Below are 17,308 nucleotides of genomic sequence, written 5' to 3' on the forward strand. Positions count from 1 at the left end.
ATTCAGATAATTTTATTATTATATAGATAAATAGTTAGAAATTTCACTTTTTTAATTAATTCTGTAAAATAAAAAATTCTGACAGGACAGTATTTATAATTTTTCAAACAACAAAAAATAATTCGTATTTTAAGTAAATTTTAAAGGATGTATTTATAATTTACCATTTATTTTTTAAGTCCGTCTAATAAAAGTTAAAAGTAAAATTTTATTAATTTTTTTAAAATTTATTAAAAAAATTAATTGCCAAACCCACTCTAAATATATAGTTTTGTAAAGAGCAGTAACCAAAATCGTTGGGACAAAAAGTCAATTGAGCTGAACACAATGAGGTTGGATAAAAATTATGTGCCCTCCTTCCCTACTAGGGGATCACTGTGGATTGACAAACAAAAATGTTAGACAGCTAAAAATAATATCTAGAATTTAAAACGTGTGAAAAGAATTATTTTTGAATTTCGTTCACACCATACATAATTTAAATTCACACACATTCAAATTTGAATACTTTTTTAAGTATTTTTTTGAGTCCGTAGTATTTCTTGGGTAAATTACCCTAACTTTCCTTGAGATTTCAAAGATAAAAATAAGAAAAAAACAAATAATAGCTTCACAGTTTTAACATATTTACATTGGATTTCCTTAACATTTTAATTCACATAACACTTATCAATAATTTATTAGTTATATAGATTAAAAAAATAATATTGTCATATCTTTTATACTGAAATGTATATGTGTTTTCACATCATCACCTATCCGAGTCCACCAATTCTTGTGTACCATAGTAGCCTTGTATCATAGGATTAAGTATCGCTCTGATACCACTCTGTCACGACCCAAACCCGTCCCTGTGGGTTTAGCACTGTAACCGGCCAGTAATCCGATATTACCAAAGGCCTGCTTAACAGTCAGACAATAATACAGAGTACAGGGGCATAGCGGTAGCCAAAACAGTAAATAAACAGTGTCCAATGAGCTGTGACAGTCTGTATGCAAAAAGATTTTTCATACGTATATACATGAACAATACAGAACAATATGTACAACATATACAGTCGATCAGAACAGGGACCTAATCCCTGTTAGACAGTACAGTACAATGCTATCAGTCTATACAGTTATTACAAAACAGATACAAAGACAGACGAGGGAAATTAAAACACCCTTAAGCCATAGCTTGACAGGCTCGGAACTTCGCAGTGAGGCACAGTGGTTGGTTTGACAAAAAGGAAGTCTAACCCACGCTCCTAGCTCCGGTCTGGTGCCTGTACATCTACATATATATATAAATAGTGAGCTAAAGCCTAGTGAATAACATAATGCGTAAAGAGGTTAAGAATGAATGTCCTTACAGTAATGAAAACAGTTCATTAAATCAGTATTTCAATCGTTCAGTCGTAACAGTCATATGTGGTACATCCATTAGCATGGCAGTACAGTAAATAGTAGGTCTTAAAAGACCGAGCAGTCAATGATGGCCATCATAACAGTGGTTCCACATGGGAACCGACAGAGATCTCTGTAACAGTAGCAGTAACAGTAAACAGTAGTTGCTAAGGATGCCACAATACAGTTCAGAATATAGGACATACATTCATTCAGTTGACAGTAACAGTTCAGAAAGTAGTTCAGTTAACAGTAAGAAAATATTCATCTTTGAACATATCTTTATACAGTTGTTACTCACAGAGTTCTGGGCTACAGTTAAGCTAGAGCGCGTCTCCAGTCGCCAACCCTACACAGTTTACAGGACGAACACACACTAAGCTACACAGTTGGGAAAGAAAGACTTAGTCCCTACTTAGATTCGGTGTGGTTCTATATCTATATCATCATTAAGATGCCTTAAACTAGGCCTACGAATGCCTAGGATGAAATGAGGATGCAAGGATGCCCTTTAAAAGCATTTTCAGAAAACAGGGGTCACGCTCGAGCGTAGGTTACTCCGCTCGAGCGGACATGCAGACAAAGGTTTCCACGCGAGCGTAGACTTACCCGCTCGAGCGTTCTGCAAAACAGTCAAAAGTGCTGGATAAGTGAAATTCACGCTCGATTGGGCGCTCGACACCCGCTCGAGCGTAAGACACAAGGTCCCGCTCGAGCGTTAATTACCCCGCTCGAGCTGACTTAAAAATAGAACAAAATGCTGGGAGCACGATTTCCACGCTCGAGCGCCAGTCACCCCGCTCGAGCGTGAGTTCAAAATCTAGAATTCCCAGATTTAAACCTCAAGCTCAAAATCAGGTTTTAAAATACCAATTTTGATCCTCTTGGGCTAATTTTCCAGAAAACACTTCAAAACTCATAGTTTAACATGATTCAAAGCTCAATTGTAAAATCAAAGCCCCAAAGGAAGATCAATCAAACTCAATTTCAAACCAATTTTCATGATCATGGCCTCAATTGGACATGCAAGACTTTAAACAACTTCAAAGCTTCAAATACATGTTCTAGTGAGCCAATTTCTTTTCAAAACAAGATGAAATCATGGTCCATTGTAAAAATATGAACATGCAAATACACTTTCATGAAGAACAACATCAAAACTCAAGGATGTAAACATGCATGCATGAAATGAGCTTCCAATCAACATTATAAGCCATATCTTGGCTCCAATTTTCAACAATCCTCTAAATCATGCAAGAAATACTTCAATTCATGACTAAGAAGGTAAGAGCTCTACCTTATGTCTTCAATTATGAGAATATAAGCTCAAGTTTGCAAATTACTCTTCAATTCCTTCACTTCTACCAAGTTTCCAAGCCAATTAGAGATGAAATCACACTCTCCTAACTCTCTCTCTCTAGTTCGGTTGAGCTCAACAAAATGGCTGATGATATGTGTTTTGATACAAAGGAATGAGTCTCAAAAGTGCTAAGCTAGTGGCTTACTAGTGGTGGCAAAATGGTGAATAAACCAACTCATGTAATTTAGCTTATTTTAATCTAATTTAATCATACTAAATCACATTTTAGATAAATATGTCATAAAATCGTATAAATTCTAAGGATCATGGAACATTAATTAATTTCAGATTTGGCTGCCGAAAAGGCCTACAATTTGCAGTTTAAACATAAATACACAAATAGATAATCAAACAGGCAATAGATAGACATACAATTAAACAGATGTACTCAATTAATTCAGTTCCAGATTTCAGTCAGTCAGTCAGTTCAGTATTTCAGTCGATTCAATTACTTATCATAATCAGTCTCAGTTTAACGGTAATCAATAATCAATCGGTAAACAGTGGTGAGGGTTGTTACAGTCTCCCCTCTTTAAAAAGAGCTTAGTCCTCTAAACTCGAGTTAACTTCATTGTGGAAGAAAACAGGATTCAGTGGAAACAGTTCAGGATATCTCTTGGCCATGTCATCTTCCCTTTTCCAAGTGGCATACATGCCACCATGGTTTTTCTAGTCAACTTTCACTAACGGGATCTCTTTGTTTCTCAACTTTTTGATTCGTCTGTTTACAATCTAAACAGGCCGTTCCTCGTAAGTGTAGTTATCACTCAGCACTACACGAGTATGCTCTATCACATGGAAAGGATCCCGGAGGTAGTCCCTCAACATAGAAATATGGAACACATTATGCATATGCTCAATTTTAGGAGGAAGCGCAACCTGATACGCCACCGGATTGATTTTCCCAATAATCTCATATGGTCGACGTATCTCAGCGCTAACTTGTCTTTGACTCCAAAACGAGTCTGGTCTTTCATCGGTGTCACTTTCACAAACACGTGATCACCCACTTCATATTCTCTATCCCGTCTTCTGACATCTGCATAACTTTTCTGTCGGCTCTATGCGGTTTTCAGTCTATGTTGTATCAGTTATACTTTCTCAGTCGTTTCATATACAATCTCGGGCCCAAGCAAAGGCCTATCTCTAACTTCTGCCCAGCAAATCGGAGATCTACATTTTCTTCCATACAATGCCTCGAAAGGCGCCATACCAATACTTGAATGATAACTGTTGTTGTAGGCAAATTCAGTCAATGGCAAATGGCTTTCCCAGTTTCCCTGAAAATCAAGGACACACATTCTTAGTAAATCCTCCAGAGTCTGGATGGTCCTTTCTGACTGGCCATTGGTCTGAGGATGATAGGCACTACTCAGTCTCAGTTCAGTACCCATTGCAGTCTATAAGCTTTGCCAAAATCTCGATGTAAACTTCGAGTCCCTATCAGAAACAATGGACACAGGTACTCCATGCAGTCTAACAATCTCATCAATATAGAGTATAGCCAATTTGTCCACATTATAAATTGTTTTGATAGGTAAAAAGTGAGCAGATTTAGTCAGTCTATCAACTATAACCCAAATTGAGTCCATACCTTTACTGGAGCGAGACAATCCCACAATAAAATCCATGGTAATATGTTCTCATTTCCACTCCGGTATAGGTAAGGGTTACAGTAAGCCTGCGGGTCGTTGGTGTTCCGCTTTGACTTGTTGGCAATGAAGACATTTCGATACAAAATCAGCAATTTCTTTCTTCATTCCTGGCCACCAGAAATTCAATTTCAAATCTTGATACATTTTTGTGTTCCCTGGGTGGATAGACAGTTTTGAATTGTAGCCCTCTTGCAGAACTCTTCTTTTCAGTTCAGTATCATTCTGTACACACAGTCTTCCCTGAAATTTCAGTACATTATTTTCAAATTTAAAACCCGATCTCGGTTTAGATTCCTGTTCTTCGATGATCTTTTTCAAGAAGTCATCATGTTGCTGTTTCTCTTTAATCTCTTCAATCAGTGCCGGTTGAGCAGAAATAGCAGCTATTGTTCCACCTTGTTTTCGCAAAACAATTTCAATTTCAGATTTTTCAAGGTCATAAAGCAACTCTTTCTGTCCGGTGAGTAAACAGGCTAAGTTCCCAATCGATTTCTGACTCAATGCATCGGCAACAGTGTTGGCTTTTTTCGGATGGTACAAAATCTGTAGGTCATAGTCTTTAATCAATTCTATCCATCTCTGCTGCCTCATGTTCAGTTCTTTCTGTGTGAAGAAATACTTTATAACTCTTGTGGTCAGTATATACTTCACATGCAGCCCCATAAAGGTAGTGACGCCATATTTTCAATGCAAATACTACTGCAGCAAGTTCTAGATCATGGGTCGGGTAGTTCTTTTCACATGGTCTCAGTTGTCAGGAAGCATAGGCAATAACTCTTCTATTCTGCATTAAAACACACCCCAAACCCTTATGAGAAGCATCACTAAAAATGGTAAAACCATCCGTACCTGAAGGTAGGGTAAGAACAGGTGTAGTCACTAGTCGAGTTTTCAACTCTTGGAAAGCTGATTCTCTTTGGTCAGTCCAGTCAAATGATATCCCCTTCTGAGTTAATTGAGTCAACGGTAAGGCAGTTTTGGAGAAATCTTTGACAAATCTTCTGTAGTACTCAGCTAATCCCAAAAAGTTTCAGACTTCTGTCACATTTGTTGGTCTAGGCCAGTTTACTACTGCTTCAACTTTCTGTGGATCAACTGAAATTCCATCCTTACTAATAATATGTCCCAAAAACATATTATGATCAAGCCAAAATTCACATTTAGACAGTTTAGCAAAAAGTTTCTGTTCTCTTAGGGTCTGTAAGACAAGTCTCAGATGATGTTCATGTTCTTCTATACTCTTGGAATAAATCAGAATGTCATCTATGAAAACGACAATAAAGTCATCGAGAAATGGTTTAAAGATTCTGTTCATGAGGTCCATAAATGCAGCGGGTGCATTGGTAACTCCGAAAGGCATAACTAAAAATTCGTAATGTCCACACCTCGTTCGAAAAGCAGTTTTGTCAATATCCTCTGATTTAACTTTCAACTGATGATATCCGGATTTGAGATCAACCTTAGAAAAGACTTGAGCACCCTGTAACTGATCAAATAAGTCATCAATACGCGGTAATGGGTATTTATTTTTCATAGTTACCTTGTTCAGTTCACGGTAGTCGATACAAAGTCTCAGTGAGCCGTCTTTCTTTTTCACAAATAAGACAAGTGCGCCCCACGGTAAAATACTAGGCCTGATGAACTTTTTGTCTAACAGTTCTTGCAGTTGCACTTTCAATTCTTTCAGTTCAGTTGGAGCCATTCTGTAAGGAGCTTTAGACACTGGCTGTTACCCGGAATCACATCAACGGCAAACTCAATCTCCCTGTCAATCAAATCCCCTGGCAGATCATCTGGAAAAACATCTGGGAATTCTCTGACTATAGGAATACAGTTCACATCAGTTTTATCATCAATAGGTATAGTCAATACAGAACACAGATACCTTTTACACCCCTTCTTAATCAGTTTAAAGGCTTTCATAGAGGAAATCAGATATGGAGGAGGTACTACTCCAACCCCATTAAACACAAATTCAGGTAAACTCAGTGAACGGAAAACTACTTGTTTCGTTACACAGTTTATGGTAGCATGATATTTCGTTAACTAGTCCATCCCTAATATAACATCAAAATGATCTATGTTCAGAGGCAGTAAGTCAATATACATATGCATATCCCCAACAATAATTTCACATGCAGTGTACATATAAGCACAAGTTACAGATCCCCCGACAGGTGAAGATACAGCTAACAGGTAATTCATGGGTTCTAATAGTCTATTCAGTTTTCGCAAAAAAGCATGTGATACATACGAATGTGTAGACCACAAATCAATCAGAACATATGCATTTTGAGTACAAATAGAGAGAATACCTGACACAACGGTCTTGGTATTCTGCATGTCTCCCGGTACTAGTGCGAACACTCGGCCTTGCCTTATGGGCTCTTTCCCGGTAGCTTTGGGGTTAGGCTTTGGTGTAGCAGTCGATGCTGCTGCGCTAGGTGTAGCTTTACTATTGGTTTGCGGAGCAGAGGGGCAGTCTTTAACCATGTGGCCCACATTCCACACCTGTAACAAGCTCCAGATATTTTATAACAAACTCCCTCATGGTTCTTACCACATTCAGAATAGGGTGGTATAGACCAGTTCCCTTGACTAGAAGTAGGCGTTGACCCTGTATTCTGTTTCTTGTTCAATGGGTTATTCTTGCCTTTCTTGAATTTAAAACCCTGCCTTTTACCACGCCATTCAGACGCTAGTGTTTCAGTTTGTTTCAGTGCTTCAATGTTCGACTCAGCCATTAATGCTCGGTCAAGAACATTCACATAGTTTGGTAGTTTTAAAACATTTATTCTGTCCAGTATTGCAACATTAAGGCCGCCTTCAAACTTCCTGGCCTTCTTGTAATCAGTATCAACCATGTACGGTGCATAACGAGCAAGTCCAGTGAATTTTGTCTCATATTCTGCCACCGACATAGTGCCTTGTCTTAGTTGTTCAAATTCAGTCACTTTTCCGTCCCTGACACACTGAGGGAAATACTTTTCAAAGAAGGACTCCTTGAATTGAGCCCAAGTCATAACAGTGTTGGTGTCGCAGACTAACATCCATCACCTTCTGGCCTCTTCTTGTAGTGTAAAGGTGGCCAATAGCACTTTGTGTGCTTCAGAACACGGAAAGACCTCAAACAGTTTCTCTGTCTCAAGAACCCAAGCTTCAGCCTTTAGCGGCTCAAGGCCTCCCTGGAAGGATGTCGGTTTCATTTTGCTGAACTTCTAGGTGAGAGCAATTATATCCCCATCATTAACATTCGATTCCGGCTGTACCGGAAGAGGATGTGGGGGCTGTTGGTTCTGTTGTTGTTCTAGTCGTGAAGTTAATAGTTCCACCATTCTCTCCAACCTCGCCATTCTTGCCTCAGGGGATTCAGTTTCATTAGCAGTGCTTGCATTATCCATTTCTCTATATGCAACATTATAATAATAAACATAGGAAGTTGCATACTTTAAACACTTAAACATAAGCAGTTATATGTTTCAACACATTAACACATATACATGTCATGTCCACATACACTTTTCATGCTCATGTGATGCCCTAATTGCTTTCCTAGGACACCCTATAGCTCATTTGGACAAGTGTGTGCGGTATAACTCGTGGTTAAGTATCGCTCTGATACCACTCTATCATGACCCAAACCCGCCCCTATGGGTTTAGCACCGTAACCGGCCAGTAATCTGAGATTATCAAAGGCCTGCTTAATAGTCAGACAATAATACAGAGTACAGGGGCATGGCGGAAGCCAAAACAGTAAATAAACAGTGTCCAATGAGCTGTGACAGTCTGTATGCAAAAAGATTTTTCATACGTATATACATGAACAATACAGAACAATATGTACAACATATACAGTCGATCAGAACAGGGACCTAATCCCTGTTAGATAGTACAGTAAAGTGCTATCAGTCTATACACTTATTACAAAACAGATACAGAGACAGACGAGGGAAATTAAAACACCCCTAAGCCATAGCTTGACAAGCTCGGAACCTCGCAGTGAGGCACAGTGGTTGGCTTGACAAAAAGGAAGTCTAACCCACGCTCCTAGCTCCGGTCTGGTGCCTGTACACCTACATATATATATAAACAGTGAGCTAAAACCTAGTGAATAACATAATGCGTAAAGAGGTTAAGAATGAATGTCCTTACAGTAATGAAAACAATTCATTAAATCAGTATTTCAATCGTTCAGTCGTAACAGTCATATGTGGTACATCCATTAGCATGGCAGTACAGTAAATAGTAGGTCTTAAAAGACCGAGCAGTCAATGATGGCCATCATAACAGTGGTTCCACATGGGAACCGACAGAGATCTCTGTAACAGTAGCAGTAACAGTAAACAGTAGTTGCTAAGGATGCCACAATACAGTTCAGAATATAGGACATACATTCATTCAGTTGACAGTAACAGTTCAGAAAGTAGTTCAGTTAACAGTAAGAAAATATTCATCTTTGAACATATCTTTACACAGTTGTTACTCACAGAGTTCTGGGCTACAGTTAAGCTAGAGCGCGTCTCCAGTCGCCAACCCTACACAGTTTACAGGACGAACACACATTAAGCTACACAGTTGGGAAAGAAAGACTTAGTCCCTACTTAGATTCGGTGTGGTTCTATATCTATATCATCATTAAGATGCCTTAAACTAGGCCTACGAATGCCTAGGATGAAATGAGGATGCAAGGATGCCCTTTAAAAGCATTTTCAGAAAACAGGGGTCACGCTCGAGCGTAGGTTACACCACTCGAGCGGACATGCAGACAAAGGTTTTCGCTCGAGCGTAGACTTACCCGCTCGAGCGTTCTGCAAAACAGTCAAAAGTGTTGGATAGGTGAAATTCACGCTCGATTGGGCGCTCGACACCCGCTCGAGCGTAAGACACAAGGTCCCGCTCGAGCGTTAATTACCCCGCTCGAGCTGACTTAAAAATAGAACAAAATGCTGGGAGCACGATTTCCACGCTCGAGCGCCAGTCACCCCGCTCGAGCGTGAGTTCAAAATCTGGAATTCCCATATTTGAACCTCAAGCTCAAAATCAGGTTTTAAAATACCAATTTTGATCCTCTTGGGCTAATTTTCCAGAAAACACTTCAAAACTCATAGTTTAACATGATTCAAAGCTCAATTGTAAAATCAAAGCCCCAAAGGAAGATCAATCAAACTCAATTTCAAACCAATTTTCATGAACATGGCCTCAATTGGATATGCAAGACTTTAAACAACTTCAAAGCTTCAAATACATGTCCTAATGAGCCAATTTCTTTTCAAAACAAGATGAAATCATGGTCCATTGTAAAAATATGAACATGCAAATACACTTTCATGAAGAACAACATCAAAACTCAAGGATGTAAACATGCATGCATGAAATAAGCTTCCAATCAACATTATAAGCCATATCTTGGCTCCAATCTTCAACAATCCTCTAAATCATGCAAGAAATACTTCAATTCATGACTAAGAAGGTAAGACCTCTACCTTATGTCTTCAATTATGAGAATATAAGCTCAAGTTTGCAAATTACTCTTCAATTCCTTCACTTCTACCAAGTTTCCAAGCCAATTAGAGATGAAATCACACTCTCTCCTAACTCTCTCTCTCTAGTTCGGTTGAGCTCAACAAAATGGCTGATGAAATGTGTTTTGATACAAAGGAATGAGTCTCAAAAGTGCTAAGCTAGTGGCCCACTAGTGGTGGCAAAATGGTGAATAAACCAACTCATGCAATTTAGCTTATTTTAATCTAATTTAATCATACTAAATCACATTTCAGATAAATATGCCATAAAATCGCATAAATTCTAAAGATCATGGAACATTAATTAATTTCAGATTCGGCCGCCGATAAAGCCTTCAATTTGCAGTTTAAACATAAATACACAAACAGATAATCAAACAGGCAACAGATAGACATACAATTAAACAGATGTACTAAATCAATTCAGTTCCAGATTTCAGTCAGTCAGTTCAGTATTTCAGTCGATTCAATTACTTATCATAATCAGTCTCAGTTTAACGGTAATCAGTAATCAATCGGTAAACAGTGGTGAAGGTTGTTACACATATTTTGCTTTTCACATGCATTCTACGTTCAAAATCGGTTACTCTCATTAAGTTGAGGGAGCCCTCTTAACTTCACTCTGACGACAGACAATTGCGGCTATTCCGATGGACAAAAGCTTGATCCAGCAATATCAATATCGCGTGAATAAGAGTGAAGGTCTATAAACTCTCTCTTTCCGAGGTCACTCTCACTAGAAGTAAGAGCAGTAAAACATCTTAGTGAACAACCGATTCTGTGAAACAATTAATTGTTAATTGAGTAGGAATCTATTCTCTTCCCTCCAAATAACGTAATAGAAAGAGGGGCTTTTTTAACATGGTATGCTCTGTACCATATTAGTTTTAGTCTTTTTAGTTTTATTAAAAAGGAGGTTAATGTAATTATGTCAAAATCATTGTCTTCTTGTATTTTTTAAAATTTTTTAGAGAATGTCACTGTAATTTCCTTTATTTTTTAAGTAAAAATGTTGATGTGGTCTTAGCCCTAATTGGTTTAATTTATTGGAGCTTCTTATGACTTTTATTTATTTCTTATTTGGTATAATGTGGATTTACAATTTACATACTTGATTATATGAGAGGAGTATTTTTAACTTGTATTTTTTAATTATTAATTTTTAACTCGAAAAAATAATATACCAAACATGCCCTTAAATGTAAAGTGAATGTACCACAAAAATTGAGAGCCACATGATGAGAGAAGAAGCCTTGGCTGTGTATTTGAGAGAGAGAGAGAGAGAGAGTGAGAGAAATTAGGGCTCATTCTGATTGAGCAAAGAACAGGTAGTAGGGCATAGGGATGGAGGGGTGTGGTGCTTTGCATCCGGCACTCATGCGCGCTTGTTAGTTGGGCCCAAGGGGTGCAATCTATGGTGCGCCCGTATTTTTCTCGTTGCCTACCTATCTTCTTTTGTTTCTTGAAGGGCATATATTTTTGGCGTTTGGTACTAAAATGGGTGGTTAAAATCAAGCAGGGTAGACCAAAAAGGCCTTTTCTTTAGGGCGCTGTCCCTGATCCTATTGCCAGATTCCTCAGCTATTTATTTATTTATGAAAAATGTTAGGAACCATCTTTATGAATTGTAATTTATCCGAATATATTTGTGTGATGAAAATTAAATTAATGAAGTATAGAATCTATAAATAAAATAAATTTGAACTAATAATTTTTTTTTTGAATAAATTCTGAATTAATAAGGATAAATTTGTAATGTTGTTGTTTATTTATTATTTATATTTTTTTTCCAAGCAGGGTAGACCAAAAAGGTCTTTTCTTTAGGTCAGTGTCCCTAATCCTATTGCTCAGATTCCTCAGCTATTTATTTATTTATTATTTTTTATTATTATTATTTTTTTTTAATTCATTAGAACCTACTCCAATATAGATCTAAGAGCATCTCCAACGGTGAATCAGATTTTTCACCAAATTTGAGTCAAAACTGACCCATTTTACCAATTTGATACCACTCGTTCCAACGGTGCACTTTCATCAAATTTGTGCTGGGGACAACCGGTTGGTCGATCGGTTAAGCGAAATTTTTTTTTTTTTTTTTGATTTTTTTTTGAACTTTTTGAACCTTTTAGTGGTCGACCGGTGAGGCAATTTTTTTTTTTTTTTTTTTTACTGTTTGAACCTTTTCTTCGAACTGTTTGAACCTTTAGGCGGTCGACCGGTTGGTCAACCGGCCGGACAACCGGCTGGTTGACCGGTTGGTCTCTCTCAACGGTTAGGAACAGTGATTTGGTAAAATGCTTCGCCTGTTTTCATTTTGATAAAAGATTTGTTAAATTCTGGATTTGATATCGATTTGGTAAAACCGTTGGAGCTAAAAAAAGTGACTTTTTCATCAAATTTTGAATTTGATACCAAGTTTGATGAACCGTTGGAGATGGTCTAAGGGAAAAGAAAACTGAAAATCACCTGTTAGCAACATAAAAGTTGGAGAGCATATAAATGTGACACAAGACTGTGAGTAACTTTTTTACACACTAATTTTTTGTTTGAAAAAAATTACCCGGATAAAAAAATTAGCTTCTGAACGTGTAATTTTACGCAAAAGTTAGTATCTGTACAAAAAGAAATATGTGAAGATAATATGTGATGTGTAAAAATAAAAGCATTCCATCAGATTTCCTTTGTCTTTTTTTTGTTTTCCGGATTGCCCATGGCATTGCCTTTGGATTGTGTATTTTTTGTGTGTCAATAAGTCCAGGACACATAACTAACCACATACTAATCTTAGTTATAGTTATTATATATAGTAAGACCCCAAAAAAATGAAGAAGTTTTATTTATATTGCTCCACTAATATTTTGTAATTAATTCTCTATCTGTAAATTTATTATAATAAAATTGTATTTAAGTCATAAATTTAATTTAATTTAATTTTTTTTTTATAAAGTGCGGTAAAAAGAAAATGAATGAAAAAATGTAATACATATATATGTTTCACACCAAATTTCTTTTAACATAAGAAAAACTGATGACATATGGGCATGATTGGTAAAGACAAATAAGATATGCATGCCAGGGCGGATAGCCTTAGGTGAGGTGGGTGATGTTGGAAGGTGTCCCACACCGTCTATAATTATTCGATTTGTGTTGATTATAAAATTTCAGTTTCTTTCTTTTTAATACTTAAGTTTTAAACAAAAGTGTGTATTAGACTTTTCAATTTAGTATTAGAGTATGATTAGATTTGTGGTTGGTGTGTCATTTTAATACTTGAATTTTAAGAAGTGTGGACTGAACTTTTTAATTTGGTATTAGAACTTAGTTGCGTTTGTTTAGTTATTTTATGTTGTCCTTTTCATAATACTTAAATTTTAAAGAGAAGTGTGAATTGAGCTTTTCAATTAATGACAGTTAAATCATTTGGTTATGTAAAAAAATATATAATAAATTTTATTTTGAAGCTCATTCAGTATATTTGGTTTCAGTTTTTTAAAAATTAAATTTTTTATTTATTTTTAGTGAATATTTTTAAAATTTTAAGCAATTTTTTTACTTTTTTAGATGCACCTTACATAGATGTATCTAAATAGTAAAATATTTGTGAAAAATTATTTTTAAAAATTAATAAATACACAAAAATACGAAAAATGTGCTGAATATATATATATATATATATATATTTTGAAAAATGATACAGACCACTAATTAGTGGTTGCTCTAATGATGTGGCAGTGAGTCCCACCCTTGCCACATGTATTTTGTATCTTAATTTTGTTTTGTTTTTGCTTTCCACATCATTAGTGATGGTGTTAGTGGTAGAAATTTAGTGGTCTGTAACATTGTTGATATTTTTTTGTATTTTTGGTATTTAGTGAATTTTATAAAAAAAAAATTTATAAATATTATACTTTTTAAGTGTTATTACGTTAGATGTATCTAAAAATTTTAAAACAAAAAAATACGAAAAACAGAAAAGTAAATTTTTTTAAAAAGTGAATTCTAAACTGAAAACAAACAGAGTGATTAATTTTTTTTTTTAACTCTTGGTTTGATAAAGCTTATGTGTATTGCAAGATTATACAAAAAAAAAAAATCAAACAAATAGGCTCTTGATCCGCTTAATTTAATCTTATTTGAGATTAACTCGAAAGATAACAAAATCAAACTCAAACTTGTACAAAAAGGAAGGAAAGGAAAAAAGATATGGACACCTCACAAATTACTCTCCATTCACATGGAGAGTACACATATGGGGGAGTTTCGGTTTACACAAACCACACTATTAGATATTTTCAGAGTACAACAAACCCACTACGTTCCCATCCTTCTGTTATATTCCCAGCCAATGGGAAGCCCACAACACACACTAAATAAGTCATCATTTACCTCCTAACTACTTTATAAAGGTGAGTCAAAATGTCTTAAAAGTAAATTTTTTTACAATGTAATTGATTTAGAATATCACGTAAACAATGTCATCTAATGTTCCGAAATTATTGAATAGAACTTTTCTCTAGCAATGCTGATAAGTGAAAAGCATTTAACATAGGCTTGGTTTGGGAAGTAGGTTGGCTTTTTGGCTTTTTTGGCTATTTTAGCCTGGGCTAAAAAGCTTGGTTTGGGAAGGACTTTTTGGCTTTTTGGCTTTTTTGACTTTTTTTGTGAGAGAAGAATGTAATGATTATAGGTTGGATGTGATGTTTTGTTTGTTATGGCTAAAATAACCTATTTTATTTTTTGTGACTAAAATAGCCAAAAAAACTGAAAACCATCTTGCCAAACAGAGGCATAATAGGTTTTTGCAAGTTGAACAATTGAATATTAAACGGGGAACACCAAAAACAATGGAATGGAAACAACAAAGAAATATACTTTTTTTATCTGTAGCTGACAAATTAAAGAGTACTTTCAAACTATTCGAATACAAATCTTGAGGGCATGCGCGACAAATGCAAGTGCTTTCGAGTAATTGATGCGAGGGTGCCAAGTTGTTCTCTACATAAACACTCTTTTAATTGTGCAGAGTAATTATATCATTGTATGAAAAACTTGCAAATCTCCAAAACTCTAATTACCCTAAAGTTGTGTTCTTAGATCTTAGATTTAAAAAATAAATAAATAAATCAATAAATAATTCATTATTCTTTTCTTACCTTTCCTTCATCTTCTTTCACACTGAAAAATCTCTAGAAGGCGAGTCCTTTGGACCCACTTTAAAGAATAAGTATTGGATGTAATGATGAGATCACATGACAATATCACCATCCAATGAGTAATCTCGATTTGTGGTAGAGATCATAACATTGTTGGGTTAGTAGGAGGACACTGCATGGGATCATGTTTTACCATTACACTCAACATGTTTTCCACCCTTGGAGTGCAATCACTCACAAATCACATATATCGGTTAAACTTGATAGACACCAATGGTAGCCGAATTGAAGACATCTGAGTTTATGGCTTGCTTCACTAACAAATCGCATATATCAATTAAGCTTGATAGACACCAATGAGAGTCAAATCGAAGACCTGAATTTGCAGCTTGCTCCAAAATTTATACCCTTAACTTTTGAGCTGTTCATGTGAGTTAAGTTTTTCCTTGTTGCTCCACAAATTCAACATCCAAACATAACCTAACCCTCCCATGGTGAGGTAGCATAGCATCATGCAGTTACTAATATACTAAATCTAGCCTAGTTCTTATAGATTTCAAAAACAGTAGTGTTCACTCTTTTCCTTATCCACAAGAAAGAAAGCATAGATTGTCACTACCATGCAATAGAGTTAAGAAATGAGTACAGATCAACAGCCATGGTTAAATCCAAGCCTGGAAAATCCTTCCTAGATGAAAAATAAAACACCAAATTCCCTTCATCATGCCCTTCCAGCAACCAATTAAAATCAGACCGCTAGTTAGCCATTTCCATCATTTGTTGTAACTAGCAGGAGGTGCAAACGCGATGCATTTGCATAGAGAAAAATAGGTTAAATTTGAAATCTGTTTAGGAGTTAGTTACTAGAGTTTTAGCAGTCAACAAATTTATGGGCATTCTTAGAAAATAAATAAATAAATAAAAATAACATGACAAAATTTCAAGTTCTGAGTTGTGTACTTTATAAAATAGTATAGATGTGGTAAATCAGAATGAATTTTATGTTGAGTACGCAAAATAAGAAAGAATACAAGCGAAAAAAGTAGAAGTATGAATTAAATACTGACACATACATGGTAAATATGAAGTTAGTAAAGGAAATAATCTAAAATTCATGGATGGGGTCATCTCTGGGGTCAAATTTCAGCTTACAGTGTTATTTTGGTGTGACATCAGTGATCTAAAAGCAATGTATCCACACAAGTATACTAGAAAAGGATACATGCTAGAATATATATTCAACCACACCTTTATAGTGATTTACATTTTGGAACGCGTGTTCTGAAACATGATAGAAATGGTGAATTTAACTATCTAAAGCGATCCCAAGACTATTTTCCCACATAAACCTCAATAGTTACCTTTGAAGGAAGCACAAATCAAATATAATAAATTAAAAGCTAAGGAGAACAGAGTTTTGGTTATGTTCACAGAAATGTGCTGTAACTTGAGTGATTTGAAAAGGAAAAGTAATATTTTATTGGATCTCTAATTGTTAAAAGAAAATTGCTCTAGAAGTACACCTTAAATTCTAATAGTTATAAAGAAGTTTACCTTTCTCGTACGGCATTTTAAAGGATGTGGCAGTCTGAAACGATCTTCGTTACATAACACAGCTATCAATCCTCGTGTGGAAAAATACTTTATTGGAAAAGGAGAAAGGAAAAAGGAAAACACAGTAAAACAGAACAATTTGAAGACAAGAAATGAAAGAAAGGTCTACATCTGTCTTATGATATTGTTGACCATTTAGTCCACTCAAGATGGGAGTTGGGAGAGGGCAATTTGCCTCCACAGGATTATGGTTATGGATGCAATACAAAGTTCTTTTCTTTTTTTTTTTCATTAGTGGAAGAGAGTGCATTTCAAATTACATTCATATCAGCTCCCTCCTCATTCCCACCACACTAAAGCACATAACAAGATTTTTTTTTTCCATTGCCTCACACTCAGTGAATTGTGTGGTTAGGATAAAAATCTAATCTTCCCAACTGACTGAATCAAGTTGAATTTTTCAACCTCCCACTTATTCTGGCTCAAGCATGTCTTTAGAGTGTAGTAAAAAAACACGGTGTGATAGAAATTTAATGGAACACTATGGCTAAGGATTTTAAATAAGACCTAATAAATGGGGTAGGGGAATAATCTATTACGCTTGTTCATGATGTTTTAAAAAAAGAAAGAAATGAACAACCATTGAAATAAAATCCTGGAGAAGTTTCAATGAGA

The sequence above is a fragment of the Camellia sinensis genome, chromosome 4 (genome assembly GCF_055761805.1).
Source record: "Camellia sinensis isolate YWXY chromosome 4, ASM5576180v1, whole genome shotgun sequence".
NCBI classification, from domain to species: Eukaryota; Viridiplantae; Streptophyta; class Magnoliopsida; order Ericales; family Theaceae; genus Camellia; species Camellia sinensis.